At 38.1% G+C, this 24,878-nt stretch overlaps 1 protein-coding gene across 3 annotated transcripts in view; it reads right to left on the bottom strand.

Annotated features, from left to right (window-relative positions):
- Positions 1-13,964, bottom strand: part of LOC139985236 (uncharacterized) — a 64,069-nt gene extending 50,105 nt beyond the window's left edge. The window contains exon 1 of one of the 3 annotated variants that reach the window (XM_071999504.1): positions 13,681-13,964. The gene's annotated coding sequence lies outside the window, so the exon portion shown is untranslated. Of the gene's footprint in view, positions 1-4,540; positions 4,969-13,429; positions 13,602-13,680 lie in introns of those variants that run through there. The other 2 variants (XM_071999506.1, XM_071999505.1) reach the window with 2 other exon arrangements.
- Between the last annotated feature and the right edge of the window lie 10,914 nt (positions 13,965-24,878).

The following is a 24,878-nucleotide window of genomic DNA, read 5'->3' as shown; positions in this document are numbered from 1 at the left end:
TATATAAAACCTGTCCGTAATATTGAAGTACTATATTTAATCAATGTAACCACTTAATCAATGTAACCACATATGTATTAACATTTGTAATCAATTTAACCACGACTTCATGTTTCCTTAATACTCGGTTCGAATCCCATAACGTTAACAATTCCCGAACGTTTACTATCAAACCTAACCCCTAAAACATCCTCAAGATTCCTTAATATTCGGTTTGTATCCTGTAACGTTAAAAATTCCCGAATGTTTCTTTACTAAAGTTATACAAAGTAAAGGACTTCAAGTTTCCTTAATATTCCTTAATATTCGAACGTTTACTATCAAACCTAACCCCTAACACACTGATCGATCCTCAAGTTTCCTTAATATTCGGTTCGTATCCTGTAACGTTAACAATTCCCGAACGTTTCCTTTTGAAGTATCATATTTAATCAAGGTTGGGCGAAATGACCAGGCTGGTTGGGCGAAATGACCAGGCTGGTTGGGCGAAATGACCAGGCTGGTTGGGCGAAATGACCAGGCTAGTTGGGCGAAATGGTAAGGTTGGGCGAAATGGCAGTTGGGCGAAATGGTTGTTGGGCGAAGTGTCCTGCTTCCGTCTCTCCATGCACTTTCTCACAGTGGCGCAACCATGTACACTTCTGGGGAGTGGGGAGGGGACGGGTGGGCTTTAGCCCTCCCCATACCCCAAAGTTCACTCAGAGCAGCTCAGTGTATTACAAATTATTTTAAGTGTACAGAACATTGAACATGTCACATACATGTGTGGTGCAACAGGAACACTAAAAAATCTTCCAAGAATTGTTTCAAAAGTTGCAAAATTTACCACCATTTAGCATTTAAGTACCCTACACTTGACTGAAACGTACCAAAGGCTTAAAAGAGCTAAGTACAAAAACAATTGCCACAATTAGTATTGCACTGCTGACATTGGTACATACATTGGTAAATTGATATTATAAAGTTATGAAGGCAGCTTCCACTCGAATGCTATATAGTTGATTATATAGCACTTAGCTTGTTTTAATTAGCTAGAATCAGTTGAAAAATAATCGGGTAATATTAAATCATCTTTTTAGGGATATCCATCAGCCAGTTGGGACAGTGTTTTAATGCAACTTATATAACACTCTATACTATACTTCAAGATCATGCTTCAAAGCACTTGTACAGTACTCACAGTATGAACAGTTCCTAACCTTTCTCTGGTACTAAATGCTAAATACCACTCTATACTGTCCTCTCATATCATGCTTTAAAGCACTCATACTGACAGTATGAACAGTTCCTAAACCTTTATCTGATTCTAATGCTAATACCACTATATACTGTCCCCACTCCCCTCATATCATGCTTCAAAGCACTTGTACTGACAGTATGAACAGTTCCTAACCGTAATCTGATTCTAATGCTAATACCACTATATACTGTCCCCTCATATCATGCTTCACAGCACTCCTACTGACAGTATGAACAGTTTGTGACCTTTATCTGATAGAAACATGAATATTCATACTGTTCATACTGTCAGTATGAGTGTTTCGGAGCCTGACATGAAAGTATAGAGGGCACTGCCAAATCAGTCAAAACAGTGCCGTAGTTACGGCTCTGGGTTCTAATGTGCATGTGATCTACTGTATACTGTTTACAGATCTCCAAAGATATTGTGTATATAGCGCTAGCTATATAACATATATATATCTAAATCTATGAGCTGGTTGTGAAAATGTGTTTTTTAAAAGACCTGGTCTTCAATAACTACAAGAATCACAGGTACTACAAATCCAGTTCACTCCCTTTCGGAGAATTGGATACAATTATAATTGACACTCAAAGCTTAAACTCAGTTTAGGGGACATGATTCATCATACCTCAATGGAGCTATACGATTGGTTGACGACCAGATTAGTAAAGTTGCCGAACAAACGGTGGGCAACATTTTGTTGCTTTAATTTGCTAGTAATGAGTGGTAAACACTTTTGTTAGTTTCAACACTGTATGTCACACTATGTGTGGATCAGGTAATAATGTATATAATTTGCTCAAAAGTGTCCGTCAGAGATTCCTCAAAGTCATTCTCAGTGATTTCAGAGACTGCGGCTTCGTCAAGTTTTGTGGAACCACAAAGGACCGATATGACGGCGCCCTCTATTAATCTAGGGCACGGCTGAAGATCCCCATTGTCCCAACTGGGTGGGGGATATAATGTTCACCAAATCCACCTTCCCTAATCTCCTAATTTGTGGCTGAGTACGGTTTTAATGTCCACAACTTTCCAATAAAGACTGAGCAATAATATCATGTGCACCAAATAGACAGAATCAATACTAATAACCAGAATGCAAAAATGCATTGTGGTTTCGATGATGTAACATGAGCAGTTTCTTCCTGAATCTGACATAATGTCTAATGAGGGTGTGCATGTTTACAAGGGTTTCACGATTTGACCTCTGATTACTCCAAACTCAATAGGCTTCTTTAACTCAATGTGGTACTTCTACACACTAAATTTGAGGTGGCCCCAAGCTTCCAGTATTGAGATACCATGATAACCAGGTTTTCACACTTTGACCCCTGGTGACTCTAATAACCTTTGACCTCCACCAAAATAATAGGCTTCTTAAAATCGTGTTTACAAGCTGGGCATCACAAACGCACTCACACGCACACATACACACACACGCTATCATGAATGCATAGGTAACGATTATCATCGAAACAAAAAATACAAGAGAGCCGGCTTAGACAGATATATGGCCTTGACACTAAAAGATACAATCTCAATCTCTGTCGGAAAGTTCTGAAAACTGCTGATAAATTTTCCGAAGTCTGGAAAAACCCTGCTAACCAAAGATAATGGGTTTGTATTTAACCCACTTTTGGGTTGCATAGGTCCCTTAGTTTGCGGTTTAATTGATCATTAGAACAGCTAAATCCATTTCATTATTTATTTATGTTTTATTTGATGGTCAGGAAAACTTCTCAATGCTTTACATCCCACATAAATTAAAAACTGTAATTCACCATAGCTTGACTTAAATATCATTATAATAGTCAATTGTTATTATTTTTTTTGTTTTCAATGAAGTAAAAAGTCACATCTGATTTAACGCATGAAAGTGTCTCAATTGGCGACCAAAATCTTGAAATTCAAATAACTCGAAAAGGCAATTAGCATGAAAACCTTACTCTGTGGAATACAACTTGTGGAGGGTGTCAATATGCCCCAATCAATTCCCCTCACCTTCCCTTCCCCTCTCTGATTAACATCTTTTACCTTTTGTATGACTATGAACCCTCACATGCACTTTCTTCATTATCTACTTTTAAAGCCATTCCAAAATTTCAAATATTAAACAATAGATTTACAGTCGCAAATTTGGCGTTGAATTACTTTCTCATGATTCCAGCTGAATGAATGTCAGGGGTGACAGATCTTCACATTGATCACAAATTTATACAGCAAATACAAATGCAGCTAGTGAGAATTATCAAATATACATGTATATATAGAGCAAATATAAATGCAACTAAAGAGAATTATATATATATACAGCAAATATAAATGCAGTTTGAGAGAATTATAAAATATACATATGTACAGCAAATACAAATGCAACTAGAGAGAATAATAAAATATATATATACTGATACAGTAAATATAAATGCAGGCTAAAGAGAATTGTAAAATATGTAAATATATAGCAAATATTAACGCAGTTTGAGAGAATTATAAAATATGTACATATACAGCAAATATAAATGCAGAGACAATGTGGTATATACACATGTACAATCACTGTAAGGGTATACAGAACGGTATTAACACTCAATATACTACTGTATGGCATGAACTTGTGTATAAGTATCCGGCCTCAAAATTTGGGATATTTCAGTGGATTTTACCATCATTAGGCCAGTAGAAAAGAGAGGCGCTACATGGTAATTTACTGCCTGTATATAATAATGTATATTAAGAACTTCAACACATAGTAAAGTCGGTAAACCATCAATGGTCAGTACCTAACATTGAGCCGTGTAGGTATTACTGCTTATTATTAGCAAATATTATGGGACTATCTGCTCTCAATTGCCTGTATGTACAGTAACTGAATGTGTGTTGTAATTCAGGAAAATGCGAGGGAGGTCTTTTAGAGATTAAGAGACAATAATTTGATGTACGAGATATGTACAGTAAAATATGTATATGTGTAAAAGTAAGTTGGCCTGACGTTTCGATCCTAGCAGAAACTTCTTCAGAGGCTAAAAAAAAAACCTATATAAAATATATATATAGTAAAATTCCCCCACATTGTAGAGAATAAAGCAAATAGCCAAAAGTGACTGTAGAGAGGAGAGTATATATATATATACATGCACAGAGGCTGCCTACAGCTCTACATACAGAGCTCTATACAGTAGCGCAGTACATTTATATTTTTGTTTACATGATCTTGAAAATCTTCATTTTTTTTCTCTTTTCTTGTTTCCTTTTTTTTTTGAGGGCAAAAAATTGTCAAAAAACTGACTAAACTCTCACCTAATTTTTAATCTGAAGTATGTATAGTTCCTTTGCTCCAAAATTTAAACTTCAGTGTCAAGATGCCTCAAGTGTGCTTCAATTTTGGAGAGACGGAATTGAATAAAAATGAAGTCCTCTCGAAGAGAGAGAGAGGAGAGAACAAGTAGGTAGCCAATCCAAGTTTATCTAACAATAATTACTAACGAAAGCTCAACGATGTTCGATCGCCAGGTACACGGTAATTCCAGCACGATAACAGCAACAGATCCCAAATAATAATAACAAAAACAACAACAATGATACTATTCCATATAAGAGTACACACAGCAACTGTGCATGTAACAAGCCTTGACTCTTTGACTATTTTTCCCCAGAATTTCTTTCAACCCTCGATGAGAATAATGCATGAGAGATGAACTTCTTGTCTGTCACTACACTGGACACCTATACGCAGTTTGTATAGTTTGGTCTGTATACTCATTCCACACACACACAATCATGCCTGTGTATAGGCTGTGACTTCAGTGATTTCCTTGTTTTTGATTGGTCAATTCTTTGTAAGCTCCACCCACTGCTTTAATATTTTGTTCCAGAATCAATATGCACTTGCTTACACACACAAACAAAACACCATGCTGTTATTGTTAAATCAGCTGTCTAAATCTGCTGTGTGTATATTTGAACAGATTATCAAGCACTAAAGGGAAAGAAATTAAGCTTCTTTTTAAGCCTCTAAAAAACTCTTCTTTGTTGTTACTGGGAAATCTACAGGTGTTGTTGGTCATGGATGGGTTATCCATGTACTGTTTGTTAACCCTCACACTAACCACAAATATATATGCAGGGGGTTACTTGCAAATGATTTATGAATTTGATCAACTGAGGTATGGGCAACAATAAGGTACGTACAGAAACCAAGGAACAGAAACAAAGGAACAGAAATTACTTTTAAAAAAAGAGTGTATGTTTAATAATTTTTTATATTTTTTATTAAAGATCATCACTAGTAGCCCCAAATTTAAGCATGCTTCAGAAATCAAAATGTTAGAAGGGTTAAGTGTGGATATATATATAACTACATTTCGAGTCCCCCTCTTCTGTCCCCCCTCCTGCTCCCCTTGTTCCCTTCCCCCAGCCTCCTCCATCACTCCTCTTCTCACAGCTCTCTTTCACGCCCCCTTTTTCCACCCTCCACACCTTTCTGTCTTTGTCCTTTTCCAGTTTATTCCCTACCCTGTTCCTTTAATTCTCTTTGTCCCTCCACTGTTTATCTCCTACCTCTCCTCTTCCCCTGTTGGTTCTTTCTTCTCTCCATCCCTTGTCTACTTATCCCTTACATCTATCTCTTTGTGTTGACCATGCTCATTAACCTGTCTGTACTCTGTGCGTGTTTATGTCCATTCTGTTACTGAAACATCAGGCCAATGTACCTTTACACATTACATTTCGAGTAGGCAGACAAAAAAAATTGTCGGAATTTGACAATGGGTGACCATTATTGAACTTTCTAGCATATTTGTGGGCAATAACATATATATTCCTTTGGTTGGCTGGCTGGCGTCTATCTTGGTGCTGAGTGCTCTATGTCCGTTGGACAGAGCGAAGTATAGGTGAGAATTAGTTGAGACTATAGTGGAACACTAGTAGTCGTTACTCAGAGTTTTTCCGCGTTGAGCGATCATCAGTTGTCTGATGACCGCTCAATGCATGAAACTCTGAGAAACAACTACTAGTGTCGCACTAGTCTCAATTAAATTCTCACCTGTATATATATTGAGAGTGTACTGAGTTGTAAAATCCAGAACAGTGAAAAACTTCTAGCGACCACCAGGACTTAGACCCTGGCCGCCCACATTATATGTATGTGGATACCCTAATTAACTAGGCTATGGACCCCAACTGAATGTCCAGAGGTTTGAAACTAGTAAAAGGAAGGTCATAACTCCACTGTAGGCATGTCCCACCTGCGTTATATATTAATATATACATACATATATATCGTGTAGGAAGAAGGGGGTGATGAAGCAAGGGGAATAGGAGGAGGAAGTCAGTATGATAATCATGCAACTATCAGCTCAATGGCAACAAGTGCCACGTTAAATGATGCTGAATACAAGACGGCTGAGTGGGTCAAACGACACTCGACATACTCCAGACGGGAAATCAGTACACTTGAAGCTCGATGAATCAGAACTGTGAGGACCTTCATAAAATTTGCTGGTAAAGAGATCCTGAAATATTGCATGATCACTGCAAAGTGACATTGTGCAGTTAGGCAGTACAGTAGACAAACAAGGCTGGGATGAAGTCATTGAATAGTTTTGTTATCTATATCCCGGTGCATACAAAGCTGCAGGTACAGACGTACTGCATGCGGCGGACTGTTGATTACATCGAAAGGTTAATTACGTGAGGTATAAATCCGATGAGGGTATTCGACTGGAACCAAATAAGTCTGATATGTTTCCAATGGACAGGATAAATAAACTGTTTTCAATTATGAGCATTTAATTATTGAAAGTCATACCGCATACATTTATCATACAAATGAGGGAGAGTTTTATGAAAACAGGTACGATACACACAGTAATCCATGCTAAGCGATATGTATGATAAAAGTAATGTAAACGTTTCAAATGGCAAATAAATGTTGTACCTTTTAATGGGTATAATGATTAAGGGCCGACAATTGTCTGTAGCTATAACAATAGGACAGTAGGTCCTATTGCCACATGCAGTCTATTATGAGGTTAAAATAGCCAACTGTACTGTGATTGGACCATAATGGCTACAAGCTACTGTATACACACACATATATAATACCCGGAAAACCTCTAAGCAATTTCATTTTAGACATTCTACCTGTTACCTGATTTGTAGAGCAACTGGTTCATATTCGTCCACAAAGCTAAAATTATGACAAAATTTTGGAAAATCAGTGAGTTCTAGTTCCCTTGACCAGGGGTGCAACCATGCTACTGTGCTGTACTTCTGGGGGGAGCTTTAGCCCCTACCACAGAATAAAATTGCCCCAATACCTCTCCACTGGGAGACAGGGTATTACACAGCTTCCTAGTATACAGTACATAACATGTAGAAATACAGTGCAACTGTGAGGTACCAACTAAGCAGTCAAACTATCTTCAACATGGTATAGGAACTGTGTAAAATATAGCACCATTTTGTATATATTCTAAGTACCCTCCATCTTATCAAACTTTCTCCTGGACATCATAACATCTTGTCCCACCCCCCTCTCCACCCTCTCCCACCCCAATACAATAACAAACTGTAAAAATTTGCTCTTAAAATTTTCCAATATCCAGCACATAAAATAAAGTCCTCCTGAGAGGTAGGAAGTTATTTTTTCATATAAGTTCTCATACCGCCAAATATTAATCATTACCCCAATTGAGCTAACAAATCAATACTGCTGCTACTGACCCCATTAACAGCTGTCAATTAATGATTGAAGTTTAGCAATGTATACGTTGTGGCTTTATTAAGTCGTTGAAGCACTTGCACGACTAACTGCCAAAACCAATTTCCTTCAAATGATCGGGTGTTGATTACAGTAGTGAGTGAATAAATGAATTAATTATGGATGCAATGACAGTTACAAAACCTACCATAGAAATAGGAGGTAATGGGTTCAGGCCTTACTGGCCAGCTTAAGTTACTGTAGGTGGGCTTACCATCCAGGAGATAGCAGTTTTCCCATATGAAATGGTCTTTCAAAATGATAATTAAAAATATTTCCAAAATGAGCCAAACCTGTGAAATGTATCTCAACATTTAATAAACACTTGACCCAAAACTACCAAACTGCAGACACCAGCACTTTTTTGAGACTCTTGGCCTTAAATCTCCTTGTTGGAAACAACTTGACATTTTATTTTCTTTGTTTCCAAGTACAGTTACAAAGACCACCAGCAGCTTTTTTGAAGCCTAATTGGCTTCATGATTCCTTGCCATACAATTTCCTCAAAATTCCAAATAACTATTTGACTAATGTGGAGCCAATTTAAATTTTGACCAAGAATTATTTATACAGTGGCTAACCTAATTAATAATCTCACCAGTAAGCTACGACTTGTAACGTAATGCTGCTGTTAGAGGTTTATTTGATGTAACCAATCTACCAGGCATGTTACACGTCTCCTGCAACAAATTCACTGGTTGCCTATAGATCACTGAATAATAATCATAATAATTTATACTTAGAGCGCTTTACATCAAAAGAATGATCTCAAAGCAGCTTCACAGAAACGCAAAAAATAATACAACTTAAAAAATACTACAGCTTAAAAATATTGCAGTCTAAAAATATTGCATCTTAAGAATTACAGAAATAAATAACTTAACAATAATTATTTAAAAAAAAATAAAAATACAGTTTAATATTCTAAATCTTGCCATTCAATGAGCTTAAAGGAATTGTCTGGTGGAAGATTTTGATACATTGTCTTTGTAGTTATTATTTTTCTCTTTCTAACCATGTAAAAATTGTCCCCATTCGACGTTTTCTTCTTGTAGAAATCTGGTTTTCAAATTCACCAGTTTCTCACCAAAAGTACCGTTTGTTCGAACGCTTCAATATGGTGATTGACGTAGTGGTTGCAGATAGGCAAAACAGGCGACTTGAAGTTAGCACTCCCAATTCCGCAGCAAATAAACTCACGTGTAAGCACATTGGATTGCCTCATATATATAACGTACATACTCGCGAACGTATATACTACGATGCTCAGTTGGTGTACTTGTATAGCGTTACACATAGTACACTCACACTCAAACCACAGTTCATTAATTGTTCTTCGAAATCGCTGAAATAAAATTCACGGATCAAATTAACAGTAAAAGGAAACTTGTAAAGTATTCGTTAAACCGAAAGATGAAACTTGGCGGAATCGATGTCATCGCAGAACTATCCGATTGTAAACGTTAGAGTAGGCTATACACGCGAACATTCTTCGCGCTGGAGCTGGATTTCGCGATGTGTAAACAACGAAGAGCCTGCTGTTAAAACTTATCTTGTGTTTCACAAAGACCACGAAACCACCGATCTACTACATATATGGCGGCTTAAGGAGTTTTTTAAATCATATCTAATTTATAAGAAATTTCACCGGAAATTATTGAAGAAATTGATCGAATCGTTGTCAGAGCAGAATGTAGCACTGAGAAGCTTAGGCTTCGCAGAACTGTCCGATTGTCAACGTTTGAGTATAGCCTACATGCGAACATTTTTCGCGTTGGAGCTGGATAGCGCGATGTATAGCCTGAACAACTCAGAGTCTGCTGTTAAAATTTACCTTGTGTTACACAAAGACCACGGAACCACCGATCAAGTACATGGCGGCTTAAGGAGTTTTTGAAAACATATCTAATTTTAAAGAAATTTCACCGGAAATTAAGGAAGAAATTTATCTGTATACAAACGCGGTTTTTGTTGTGATTACCGTATAGGTACTGTGCGGAGGGTGGGTTATGACGCAATCTGCTATGGCAGAGCTGACGTCACGTATTGTACTGTTCAAATCATATTTGAAATGTCTATCCATAACGATTAAAAAATCGTTTCTCTGTCAAACGCAACATTAGCGTTCTCATACTTTGACAACATGTTTGGAAAATTATTTACTATTTTTTAAGCTAACTTCTTTGGGCCACCAGACAATCCTTTTAATGACACAGGACCTCGCTAGAAAATAAAAAGAAATGGCTGTCCATTACGACCATTGGTTATTGTCCTCGATCAGCTAATCATTCTAATCTCTATATGTTATTAGGGTCCACTCATAGTGAGGAGAACACGCTTCTTGCTTCATTGCTCATCTTTATTTTGGGTAGTATTTAACTTCTGCATTTTATTTGCTCTTATAAATGTTTGGTTTTCTTACTGTTTTGTTTTTGAATGTTTTTATCTTTCTATTTTGTTGCTCTTTGTTTCGTCTAACTTGACTTTGTATTCCGCTTTTGACTTCTCCTTTGTATAGTTGGTGCTTTATAAATCTTTTTATAATAATAATAAAAAATAAATTAAATAAATTTTAAAAAAAACATCAATATATAATAATAATAATAATAATAATAATAATAATAAAATAATAATACTCAATAAATTGGATTCACATACCAAACTTGTACGAATTGAATCCACCATGAACTTTTTGCGTTACAGTGTATACAAGCAAGTGTCACATACACACACACACACGCACCCACATACACCATCACCATCGCATAGATAGCAAAAATCACTTTCTGGTGTTTGCAGGCAGCTGCATGGTGACTACGATACAACATTATCACTGCTGACTGACTATATAACCAACTGATTTCCTTTCAAATTGCAATAACCTCTCAGCTGGGATTAAACCTACATTTTACAGTCAAAACATGGAAACCCTGAGAAGCTGGCTTTGCCAATTGAAATGAAAACAATAATGAGATTCACTTAATCTATTTAATCCAGCGACTAATTGTTCAATACTGTTGACTCAGACTTTTTGATCACAATCCTCTCACATTTTACTGAATATTGTTTTGTCTCAACATTACAAATTGCAAAACATCACAATTCATAATATGGGATAAAGTAAATTCAGATTGCTTATAAACATATAAAACTTAGATAATATACTATACCATACCATACCATACCATACCATACCATACCATACCATACCATACCATGTATAGGCGTAGGAGGCGGGGGGGCTGCAGCCCCCCCAACCAAAATTTTTGGTGAAAATTCGGGCAATATGCTGAGAATTTTTCGGGCACCTACTGAGAGAAGAATAATTTGCAATGTGTTTTTCAATTGTTTTTTTTTTGTGAAAATTCGGGCAATACGCTGAGAATTTTTCGGGCACCTACTGAGAGAAGAATAATTTGCAATGTGTTATTCAATTTGTTTTTGTGAAAATTCGGGCAATACGCTGAGAATTTTTCGGGCACCTACTGAGAGAAGAAAAATCTGCAGTGTGTGTTTCAATTTTTTGTGAAAATTCGGGCAATATACTGAGAATTTTTCGGGCACCTACTGAAAGAAGAACAATTTGCAATATGAATATGGAAGGGTATAATAACGCGGAAAATATGCTGAACATTTTTTTTCGCGCTCCGCGCGTTCCCAACATCTTAATGTGCATATCATATAGGCAATTATCGGTTATTTGCATGTGATGTAATAACCGATGAATGCCATATGATATGCACATGAAGATGTTGAGCGCGCGCGGAGCGCGCGAAAAATTTTGGTTATATTTTTCGGGCAAATCTTTACAGCCCCCCAAATCAAATTAGGCTCCTACGCCTATGATACCATACCATACCATACGATACTGCACTGCAGTGTAGTGTCAAAGCTATTTGATGTCAGCAGGGATGAAAGCCATGTCACAGTACTAACCTATTGACACTTCCACTAAGACTGACACAATCAGTTCATCTACTAAATAGAGAACTTCGATTTGCCAAGACCTTGTAAACTACAAAAGTGTTTCTGAGTGGAAATTCATACTTGTTGCATAGGTCCAGATAAGAAGCCATACCTGATCACTTGAAGTTACTCAATTAATTGTTCAAACATGAAATTTTGTGTCTGTAACTTTTTTTTTTTTCTGATAAAAGTAACATTCTAATATTGGCAAGGAATTGTTTAGTCTCAGAGAAATACTGATCTCTTGTTTCTTGCAATGCACAGTGTTTGCTGTTTGCTTGTTTCCTTAATTTCCCCTTTGGCTTTTAATTGCCACTTGGCTTACTAATAAGATTAGACATGGCCTAGCCTAGGCTAATACATATGTACAACAACCTAGGTTTGACTAAAGTGGTCAAAGTAGCATTCTAAGATTAATCTCCAAAGGTACATCCTGCTACCTAATGTACACAACTGATGTGGGGTGCTTTTATTATTTGGTCCTATCCAAGTTTATGGCTACTGTGTTGGTTATTTGGTTTATTTCGTCTGTACATAAGAACAATAGAACAAAGTGGTATAGTATAAACAGGACACTAGACAAACAATAGTAGTTTATCGAGCTAGCGACCAAAAAAATAACAAATAACAATGAAAGAAGGTAACAATTAAGAGTAGAGAAGAATAAACATGAGATAATCAACACTCAGTCAGCGTAGTTTTCAATTAGGTGGGCTTTTACCAGTTTGCCCTTAATTGTTACATCAGATTTAACAGTTTTTATATCAAGTAACAGTAACAGAAGGGACAAAAACACATACAAAATACAGACAGGTTAATGAGTATGGTGAACACAAAGAGATGGATGAAAGGGGATTATTAGACAAGGGATGGAGAGAAGAAAGAAGGAAACCAACAGGGGAAGAGGAGAGGTAGGAGATAAACAGTGGAGGGACAAAGAGAGGATTAAGGGAAGGGGAAAGAGAATAAACTGGAGAAGGACAAAGACAGAAAGGTGTGGAGAAAAAAAGGATGGAAGAGAGTTATGAGAAAAGGAGTGAAAGGGGGGGGGGGAAACAAGGGGAGAAGGAGGGGGGAACAGAAGAAAAGTTAGTCATGTCCTTCCTGAACACTCCTCTTCTTATAACTCTCTTCCACCCTTTTTTCTCCACACCTTTCTGTCTTTGTCCTTCTGTTACTGTTACTTGTCATTTAGCCTTTGAAGAAGATCCTGCTAGGATTGAAACGTCAGGCAACTTACTTTTACACATTCTCCTACACAGGCTCTCTAGTGGATAAGCAGTTTGCTAACAGTATTATTTCTTTGAGTTTCTATGTCATTCGGAAGCACTTTCCAGGTTTTATAGCAGTAGTTATTCAAGAGCAATTTAAGCCTAGCCTAGGCCTAATCCTACTGTAACTTCTGTAACTTCTAAGCCCCCTGGGTCTAAAGTTTGTGCGATGAAATAATAAATACTAACAGGTCACCAAAGACAAGCGGGTCTGGCCACGAAAACCAAACGGCTGATATTGATCCACTCTCAAGCCCAGTCTTCTTGCATATAGACTGTAACCGTGTAATCATCGTCAACCGTTTATCACCAGTCCCTTTCACATGTTCAACGCGATTGTACAGTATATAACACACGATCTTAGCTTAAACGATACGATGATAGCCTCAGTATTAGTATTGTTTACCCAACTTCGCTTGCTGGGAAAAGGTCATACTTGCCTGTGTTTATGCAGTCATGCTTGCATGAACCCTGTAGTTGTGACCGTTTTTCTTCGCGAAGTACACGAGTAACCAATAGAGTCGGATCAAAATTTGGATAATCTGTTCTAAGTCGGAAAAGCTAAAGCTTATGACAACCGTACACCAGACAACAGACCTCCAATTTATCTGGAAAATATTCAGTAAGTTAGGATGTTAAAACTAAAAGGTCTAAGTTACTGCCAAGTCGAAACCGTCCAATACCGTAGCAGGTGTACTTTGTTTTTGTGTACAAAACAAAAACACAACCGGTGTGAAGTTAGATACTTATTCCCCGTTCCTCGTTCGACATTCGCGAATGAGTAACTGCTACCGATTCAGTTACGTATTCGACAATGGTATCGACGTAACACCTCTGGCATGACGAAAGCTTTCTTACAAGATGTTCAACATTTGGTCGTGGTAAGAGGTTTATCTATGGGTCATATACTCTAATGAATATTTAGAAGGATACCATAATGCATCTCTTCCGGTCCGAATAGTTCTTGACCAACTAAAATGACCAGTACTTCATCAGTTTCTAAATTAATGTAATGGGACCTGAAAAAATCACTCTAGGCCCTAATCAAGACTAGCACGCCTTGGACCACCTAACCAATGGGTCATAGGAATTCTTAACACATTGTAGAAGGATACCATAATGCGTCTTGACCGGTCCAAAGCGTGCTTGACCAATTCAAATGACCACTAAATCAACAATTTTTTAAATAAATGTTACAGGAACTGAAATAAAAAACATTTGGGCCCTAATCAAAACCAGCACGCCTTGGACCACCCAACCAATGGGTCGTATGAACTCTTAAGTTATTGTAGAAGGGTACCATAATGCGTCTTGCCCGGTCCAAAGCGTGCTTGACCAATTTAAATGACCATTAAATCATTACTTTTTTAATGAGTGAAAAGGGACCACGAAAAAGCTTTGGGCCCTAATCCATGCAGCACGCCTTGGATCACCAAACCGATGGTTAACATGAACTCTAGGGACATTGTAGAAGGGTACCATAATGCGTCTTGCCCGGTCCAAAGCGTGCTTGACCAATTCAAATGACCACTAAATAACTACTTTTTTATTGATTGTAACGGGACCACAAAAAAGCTTTGGGCCCTAATCCATGCAGCACGCCTTGGACCACCCAACCGATGGTTAACATGACATCTAGGGACATTGTAGAAGGGTACCATAATGCGTCTTGCCCGGTCCAAAGCGTGCTTGACCAATTTAAATGACCATTAAGTCATTACTTTTTTGATGAGTGAAAAGGGACCACGAAAAAGCTTTGGGCCTTAATCCATGCAGCACGCCTTGGATCACCAAACCGATGGTTAACATGAACTCTAGGGACATTGTAGAAGGGTACCATAATGCGTCTTGCCCGGTCCAAAGCGTGCTTGACCAATTTAAATGACCATTAAGTCATTACTTTTTTAATGAGTGAAAAGGGACCACGAAAAAGCTTTGGGCCCTAATCCATGCAGCACGCCTTGGATCACCAAACCGATGGTTAACATGAACTCTAAGGACATTGTAGAAGGGTACCATAATGCGTCTTGCCCGGTCCAAAGCGTGCTTGACCAGTTATAATGACCACTAAATCATTACTTCTTTAATGAGTGTAAAGGGACCACGAAAATAATCACTTTAGGCACTTATCAAGGCTAACACGCCTTGGACCACCCAACCATTGGGTCATATGAATTCTTATTCATGGCCGCATGCAGGGACGTAGCTAAGGCCTGATGATTGGGGGGGGGGGGGTGTAGTGGCTGAAATTCCAACTGGATGGGTTTTGGAAATGGAAAATTACGACTGCTGTCTTGTAACTCCACCCCCCCCCCTCCCCCAGCACTACTTGTCAACGATACGGTCAGTGTCAGTCAGACACCCTATCTTTCGCGTTTGCACTTTTGTTCCGAACTTTTTTTCGGTACTGGTGTACCCCTTGCCCTCACTTCACAAACTTATTAATGACTCTGGTTAATGGAGTAAGCAACTGAGTATAAGTTATCTGCTTGATAGGCTACATAGACTACTAACTACAAAAGCTAACAAAGAGGAAAACAACAAATTTTCAACAAATTATATTCGACGACATAGTGAAATTACCCCAAAATACAGTGCTTTTTCCTAGCGCTTAATATTATTTTCTTGGGGTGGGGTGGGGGGAGGGGGTGAGACTATTTATCACTCACATGAAAAAAGGATTTGGAATTTGGAGCATTTGGAAAGAAATGAACAATTAAAAAATTTGGCAGAAAAATGTTGAGTTGACGAGATACGATAAATTGTCAATTATACATTTTGCCCAAAAAATATTTCAATTGCTCAGTTGGAATGAAGTGAACAATTGAACATTTTGCCAAAAAATGTCCATTTGACGAGATAAGGTAAGTTGTCAATTAAACATTCTGCAGAAAATTTTTCAGTTGCTCAGATGGAATGAAGTGAACAATTGAACATTTTGCAGCAAAACGTCCAATACACGAGATATGATAAGTTGTCAATTAAACATTTTTCAGAAAGTTGTTCAATTGCTCAGTTAAAGCAACTGAGCAATCCAACATTTTTCTATTTTTGGATAAGATTTTATCTTGTACTCTAAACAATTTACTGAAAAATTTCACCTAACAGGGCAAAGTGTTCCTTATGTTGATAGCACATTTAAGCTTCCGTAGATTAGCATTGAGCGTATTAATTGTATACGATGTACAGTATTTCTATTACGCATTTTTTTTTACAGTATTCAAAATCATATACGAAGTTTTGTATGGTGGAGTATAAGGATCACGAGATACAATTTCTCAATTTGACAAGGAAAACGTGGTAAATATGACTGATTAAAGGTCAATTTTGACCGAAAGTTTTAGGTCACTCACAAATTACAAGAATATATGAAAATTAGAGTGCGACAGTAGGAAATTCCGACTGTCGCACTCAGATTTTTCCAACTATCGTCAGTTTTACCACGATTGGGGGGGTTGGGGTGAGACACCCCCTACTCTAGCGACGTCCCTGGCCGCATGTCTATATATGGCCAAATTCTGTAGGAAAGCTTTTACAATTTTAGAACGTTACCTCTAAATGACTTCCGATTTCATTGATATGTCAGCATATATAACACTTTAACTTGCGCAAATCACTTACGAAATTTCAGGCCTACTCAAAGAGGGAAATTGCAATGTGGGAGTTATTTGAACACAGTGGCATAAAGCGACAGCATCTTTCCAGGGCTAAAGCAAGGCTGTAACAGGCTTGTAGCAGGCTTGTGGCAGGCTTGTGGCAGGCTTGTGGCAGGCTTGTGGCAGCCTTGTGGCAGACTTGTGGCAGGCTTGTGGCAGGCTTGTAGCAGGCATGCACTGTCATAAAAGCTCAACTGAAGCTTACAGCCGGACAAACAATCAAAGTAATGAACAATCCCCTAGGCCTACCATGCATTAATGGCACATGCAGTAACGTTCAAACAAGGAACGAAGAAAATTGTGACTATTTCCGATATTTAATTCATTTGGGAATACAAATGCGAAAATGCAGTTAAACTTTCAACATGCTGCAGATTCTTTCATTAATCTATCACTTAATTATGTTAATGGTTTGACACAAGGGAGCAATCACGCTATGATAAATATGAACTCTCAGTCTTTCCATGGACAAGGTAATTCCATGGACAAGGTAGGCAGTCAGTTCGTAAATCGGTATCACTTAGTTCGAGCCTAATGGTCAAGCGCTCTTTAACGAGAGAAAACTTCTAGGAAACATCCTGAATGAATCAATTATAATCAGAACGCAATTACAATCAGAACGCATGATCCTTTGTTCCGCTCCTTCACATTTATCTTATGAAGTATTGAGTAATAGTGATATGGAACATCTTCGCACATAGATTGGTAAAATGTATATATTGACTAAACGCGAAATTGGCCTAAAATCTGGCACTTTTGTTAATGGATTAGATATATATCTTGTGTATTTAGTAAAATTTATATAGCTAGATTATGGAAGTTATAATTAATATTTAGGTAAAACTGAATGAAAGGAAATTTGCTAAAAACTCACACTAACCCTGGTCTATGTTTAGTTGGAATAAACCCAGTGAAACTTCTTATGGCGGATCTGCCCTCTATACACTCCAACAGAAACTTTCTATTGAAAAATCGCTAAGAGAAGGACAAGCACATGGGAACACGATAAAATGAAAAATGCATATAGAATGGCAGTACATAGGGTAACTTGGATTGGTTCATTACCAACTATGACTAATGGAGATCATCAATAAATCAGAAAGGGATTTCGGCATAAAATATATGTCTGGGTAGAAATAAGTCACTTGAAGACTATTTTGCTAAATAAACTATTAAAGTAAGTTTATCTCCGCTTGACCCGAGATGACTGATTGCCTTAGTCAGCTCTATATAGAATGTAGCAGTGGAATCTTTCAGAACCTACGAAGGGGGTAACAGCGTTCACAAACACTTTCACGGAGAGAGGCAAGAAAACTTCTCTATTCTTTCAATCTGTAAATCTGTGACGTGTGAAACGAATAAAAGAAATGAAATTAAGTTCTATGAACGAATAATAAAAAACCGTTTTCATTGCGTTGCCAGTCTTCATTAATCACTTCATTCTGAGAAATGGAGTTGCGCTAAGGTGCGTGCACCCCCCCCCCCAAAAAAAAAAAAAAGAGTGCGCGTGTGTTTCTCCTGGGTGGGAAGGAAAATTTGTATGCTGATGATCGTAAAGCACCAATTAGCATTAATCTTGCTATTGTTTTGTATCACCACCCTGGTACACACATAGAGTAAAACTTCAAAAAAGAAAATATTGATGAATCTACTGGATAATGATTGTGCATTAGTCATTTGTATTAGTCAAGCACTCTTTGGACCGGGTTAGACGCATAATGGTACCCCTCAACAATATCCATAGAATTCATATGATCCATTGGTTGGGTGGTCCAAAACGTGCTGCATGGATTAGGGCCCAAAGCTTTTTCGTGGTCCCGTTTCAGTCATAGAAGAAGTAATGATTTAGTGGTCATTTTAATTGGTCAAGCACGCTTTGGACCGGGCAAAACACATTATGGTACCCATCTACAATGTCATTAGCGTACATATGATCCATTGGTTGGGTGGTCCAAGGCGTGCTGCATGGATAAGGGCCCAAAGCTTTTTCGTGGTCCCTTTTCACTCATTAAAAAAGTAATGATTTAATGGTCATTTAAATTGGTCAAGCACGCTTTGGATCGGTCAAGACGCATTATGGTACACATCTACAATGTCCATAGAATTCATATGATTCATTGGTTGGGTGGTCCAAGGCGTGCTGCATGGATTAGGGCCCAAAGCTTTTTTTGTGGTCCCTTTACACTCATTAAAAAAGTAATGACTTAATGGTCATTTAAATTGGTCAAGCACGCTTTGGACCGGGCAAGACGCATTATGGTACCCTTCTACAATGTCCCTAGAGTTCATGTTAACCATCGGTTTGGTGGTCCAAGGCGTGCTGCATGGATTAGGGCCCAAAGCTTTTTTGTGGTCCCGTTACACTCAATAAAGAAGTAATTATTTAGTGGTCATTTGAATTGGTCAAGCACGCTTTGGACCGGGCAAGACGCATTATGGTACCCTTCTACAATGTCCTTAGAGTTCATGTTAACCATCGGTTGGGTGGTCCAAGGCGTGCTGCATGGATTAGGGCCCAAAGCTTTTTTTGTGGTCCCGTTACACTCATTAAAGAAGTAATTATCTAGTGGTCATTTGAATTGGTCAAGCACGCTTTGGACCGGGCAAGACGCATTATGGTACCCTTCTACAATGTCCTTAGAGTTCATGTTAACCATCGGTTTGGTGATCCAAGGCGTGCTGCATGGATTAGGGCCCAAAGCTTTTTCGTGGTCCCTTTTCACTCATTAAAAAAGTAATGATTTAATGGTCATTTAAATTGGTCAAGCACGCTTTGGACCGGGCAAGACGCATTATGGTACCCTTCTACAATGTCCCTAGAGTTCATGTTAACCATCGGTTTGGTGGTCCAAGGCGTGCTGCATGGATTAGGGCCCAAAGCTTTTTTGTGGTCCCGTTACACTCAATAAAGAAGTAATGATTTAATGGTCAGTTTAATTGGTCAAGCACGCTTTGGACCGGGCAAGACGCATTATGGTACTCTTCTACAATGTCCTTAGAGTTCATGTTAACCATCGGTTTGGTGGTCCAAAGCGTGCTGCATGGATTAGGGCCCAAAGCTTTTTCGTGGTCCCGTTACACTCGATGATGAAGTAATGATTTAATGGTCAGTTTAATTGGTCAAGCACGCTTTGGACCGGGCAAGACGCATTATGGTACTCTTTTACAAAGTCCTTAGAGTACATGTTACCCATTGGTTAGGTGGTCCAAGGCGTGCTGCATGGATAAGGGCCCAAAGCTTTTTCATGGTCCAATTACACTCATTAAAGAAGTAATGATTTAGTGGTCATTTAAATTGGTCAAGCACTCTTTGGACCGGGCAAGACGCATTACGGTACTCTTCTACAATGTCCTTAGAGTACATGTTACCCATCGGTTTGGTGGTCCAAAGCGTGCTGCATGGATTAGGGCCCAAAGCTTTTTCGTGGTCCCGTTACACTCGATGATGAAGTAATGATTTCATGGTCAGTTTAATTGGTCAAGCACGCTTTGGACCGGGCAAGACGCATTATGGTACTCTTCTACAATGTCCTTAGAGTTAATGTTACCCATTGGTTAGGTGGTCCAAGGCGTGCTGCATGGATTAGGGCCCAAAGCTTTTTCGTGGTCCCGTTACACTCATTGAAGAAGTAATGATTTAATGGTCATTTAAATTGGTCAAGCACTCTTTGGACCGGGCAAGACGCATTATGTTACCCTTCTACAAGGTCCTCAGACTTCCCATGACCCATTGGTTGGGCGGTTCAAGGCGTGCTCGATTTGATTAGGGCCCAAATGTTTTTATTTCAGTTCCCGTTACATTTATTTAAAAAAAAATGTTGATTTAATGGTCATTTTAATTGGTCAAGCACTCTTTGGACCGGGCAAGACGCATTATGGTATCCTTCTACAATGTGTTAAGAATTCATATGACCCATTGGTAAGGTGGTCCAAGGCGTGCTAGTCTTGATTAGGGCCTAAAGTAATTTTTTTACATTAATTTAAGAGCTGATGAAGTACTGGTCATTTTAGTTGGTCAAAAACTATTTGGACCGGGCAAGATGCATTATGGTACCCTTCTACATAGTTATTAGAGTTCATATGACCCATGGGCCATAGATAAACCTCTTTCCACGACCATATGTTGAACATCTTGTAAGAAAGCTTTTGTCTTGCCAGAGGTGTTACGTCGATACCATTGTCGAATACGTAACTGAATCGGTAGCAGTTACTCATTCGCGAATGTCGAACGAGGAACGGGGAATAAGTATCTAACTTCACACCGGTAAAAACACATGTCATAACATTTAAGTGTGGCCAGAATACCGACCCAGTTCTGTCCAAGTACGTTACACCGCAGAAATCTATAACATCTTATCACAGAATTTGCAACTGAACCGTTAATTAACCAATATAGTGGCGCTATTTTTCATTGTATGTGTAAAAAACACCATCGAAACAATTTTTGGGGGTAGCCACCTTTGAGCAATTTTTGCTCCCATTTACACATTTTAACTGTATTACTTGTCTTATGACACTGATTTATTGCCCAAATACTATATTATTTTCTATATTCACTCAATTTCCTGGCCTACCATACAAAAAATATAAATTAAGAGTGGCGAACGTGGACCAGACGAAATGAACTCAACCCAAACATAAGTGACAAAATATATAAGACAATAATCTGATTTGGTAACAGCGACATTAGCCATATCCACAACTAGTTTTATCCAGGGAACACCATTGTCAACTGAAAACATTCCACTAATTTCTTGAGGACAACCATCAACTAAACAATGATGCCTCATACTTTGCGAGGCAATTTGTGGTGTGGGGTGGGGAGGGGGGTACGGGGGCCCGGAGTAGCAGACATGACGAGAGTCAGCTAGAACGCTACACCTCTGGACCAGGGGCCTAAATTAGGTGCTTCGGAAATATGGAGGAGGTCCGGGAAATAATGGGATAATTTTTTCTGAATTCTCAGCTTTATAAAATTACGTAAGGGGAGGGGTGTGACATAAATGTTTCCGGGGCCCGACGTAACCGCGGGCGGGGGTAGAGGACTACCGCGAATCGTAGCCTTGTTAACAAACGTCTTTCAACTTTTCAGGCTGCCACAGAAGTCTCATTACTTTCACATATATGATTAGAGTAGATATATTGCTACCGTGTTTAAACATATGTTATAACATTAATAGGATATTTTGTGTCCATTTAAATTTGAAATCATAAGGGGAAAAATGAAGAGAAATCACATTCACCTGTCGCATGGTTATTACATGTGTTCTTGTTACTATCAGTTTTCATATTTTTTATTTAAATTAAGTAAACATTGAATTAATTCAACATCACATCAAAAAATATCACGTAAACATTGAAACCTGCTAAGTTGTTTTAATACTGTTATCAGAACGATCAACTAGATATAGGTCTTAATTCAAATAATGTTGTAAACATTTGTTTAAACGGCTCTATAGGTTTACTTTACCTTAAATTATGTAAATATTGAAATGATAGTTTAAACCGAGTTTAAATAACATGAGATATGTATTAAAAGTAAAAAAAAATAATAATTTGTTCTATACACTAATTGATGTATAGGGTTTTTGGTTACTTTCTAAACATTTGGAAATATTTATTTATTGAACGACGCTTATAGGTAAAACTTCACAGTTGAGTTTATTAAAAAGGCCTATCGGCAGTAAAGCAAGTTTAAAACCACTGGGCCCGAAAGAATCCACAAGTCTGTTGGGGTGGGTTGGTGGGGTGGGGGGGAGGTGGGGGAGTTACCTTCACCCACGTGATAATATTTGCTATACAGTTGAAGGTCCATGGGATTGTTAAAATTGCCCCCCCCCCCCTTGTGTTGGGAATCTTTTCATCAGATCATAGTTTTGCAAATGTAGTGAAATATTTCTAGATAAAATTTATAGTCAACAGTTTCAGTTAAATAGTCGACAGAGCGAGGTGAAATTTCGACTTGTTCCCACTATTTGACTTATCGACAAAGGTCGATAAAATACTGAAACAGAGGTTTCAAATTATGAGTTCATTGAAACTTTCATAACCAAATATGGTAAAACGTTGATACACCCCCAATAAATGTTGGTATTAATTTAAGTCGTAAATTCGAGGGAAAAAAATGGAATATGTGATAATCAGTAGATATTTTGATAAAATATGAATAATGTAGCATTTTACGAGAAAAGAAGAGGAAGTTGTGAAAGTGATAATCGCAATTTGAATATAAATTGTTGACGTTTCCAATGTCCCGTATGAGCCACCGTAGCATCTAAAAGCCGATTTTCATCTGGGAAAAAAACCCTAAACCCCATCGGGATTTTTTTCTCTCGTTTGGTTCCTATGCTTTACTATCATTTTGGATCACATTGGAACAATGGGGTGACAAAACAAGGCCTTAATAAAATGTGAAAGTGAAGGTTAAGGCTTCAGCTTACCAGAATGTTGTCCCAAACAATCCTAACCAAATAAACTTTCACAAATTCTCACTCCTCCTTTTTTATGTTCAAGGTTTGGGAATGTTTCATTTTTCTGTTCGGCTTAATGAAATATCATATTATTGCGATATAAGAAACTAAACGTGCTGACCATTTTTGGAACTTCTTATCTCATACTGAGGACAATTTGTCAGTTTATTTGGTCGAGCATTATCCGGCCCTTTGTTGGAATCCATGAATCTAATCTATTACAGAATAACAATTTTGGGAGCAATTTATGACGATGCGAATGAGAGTGAAATCCGACGGTTTTCCACAAACACGAAATCTGACTTTCTAATATAGTCTCATGTAACAATTTTACAGCTTGAAATAACCCCAGTCCCGTAACTCAATTATTGGATTGTAATCATTTCGATATTAAAAGGAAAGCAAAGCTAGTTGCTGACGTTGTCCACGAATGACATCGCATGAGATTATTGCCAAAAATTCTCATCGAAATAAAATAAATAAATTGTAACTTATTATATTTCGCAACAACGGAACTGAGGGCTTGGATCAATGAATATGCTAATTCGGAGTTTCGCAAGCTCTGCGATATTTTCAATTCTCAGCCGCTTTTTAATATTTACATTGCAAGGAGCTGACGTCATCATCGATTTTGGCTGCATTCCATGCAGACATTAAGCATAATTATTAAAGGTGCGTATCGTGAACAAAAGAATAGCTATAGCCTACAAAATTAGTACTCATATCCTTCTCACTTTTTTTTTCATTCGGTGGGAGGGGGTAGCGATCGAGCGCCCACCTTTAATTTATTGGTGTGGTATGCACCCCTGTTAGGGAACCCCTGACATAGACAGTTCTAGATTTAGTCCAGATCTTTTATTAGCTTACGTTTATGTTTTAATTTCAGGTGAGAAGAGCATGGAAACTTTGGAAGGAAAATTGATAGCAATGAGATTTTTGGACAAGCGTGTTATTGCGTGTACACCCTAATATCTAGCAAACAAGTACGGTTTGGTTTGTCTATAAGACTGGTTTAGTCCTCTCATCGCCTGAGATAAATGACGTCATCACAAAACAACTGCCATGAGTTGAAGTGCATGTATTGCTGTGGTTGGTTAGTAGGTCGACGAATGACTATATAGCTTTTTCTGTGGTATTACTTCGTGGTCACATATATTGACACCTGTGCAGTAACTATTGAGTGTTTCAAACCGGTTACGCCACGCCCATTATTAGTTAAATAGCCACATTGTTTCTCAATTTCTTGTATGCCTCCGCGATTCGATTTGAACAGGACGTTTGTTATGATGTAGGTACAAGGTGAAGAGGACAGTGGTAGGAGGGAGAGGGTAGGAGGAGAGGGTGGGGAGGATTACCCACTTTTCTTTGTGGGGAGAGGGGGATGTCGGGAGTAATAATTTGCTCCATCAATGACAATTTCAATTTAAAGAAGTATATGAACCAGTGACCTCTGGATTAACTCTAAGTTGTGTTCGAAGAACAAGTCGATATTTCGATGTAAAAGCAAAAAAT

This window comes from Apostichopus japonicus, chromosome 17 (assembly GCF_037975245.1).
Source record: "Apostichopus japonicus isolate 1M-3 chromosome 17, ASM3797524v1, whole genome shotgun sequence".
NCBI classification, from domain to species: domain Eukaryota; kingdom Metazoa; phylum Echinodermata; class Holothuroidea; order Aspidochirotida; family Stichopodidae; genus Apostichopus; species Apostichopus japonicus.
The sequence above is the reverse complement of the archived record's forward strand: the minus strand, read 5'-3'. Positions and strand labels throughout refer to the sequence as shown.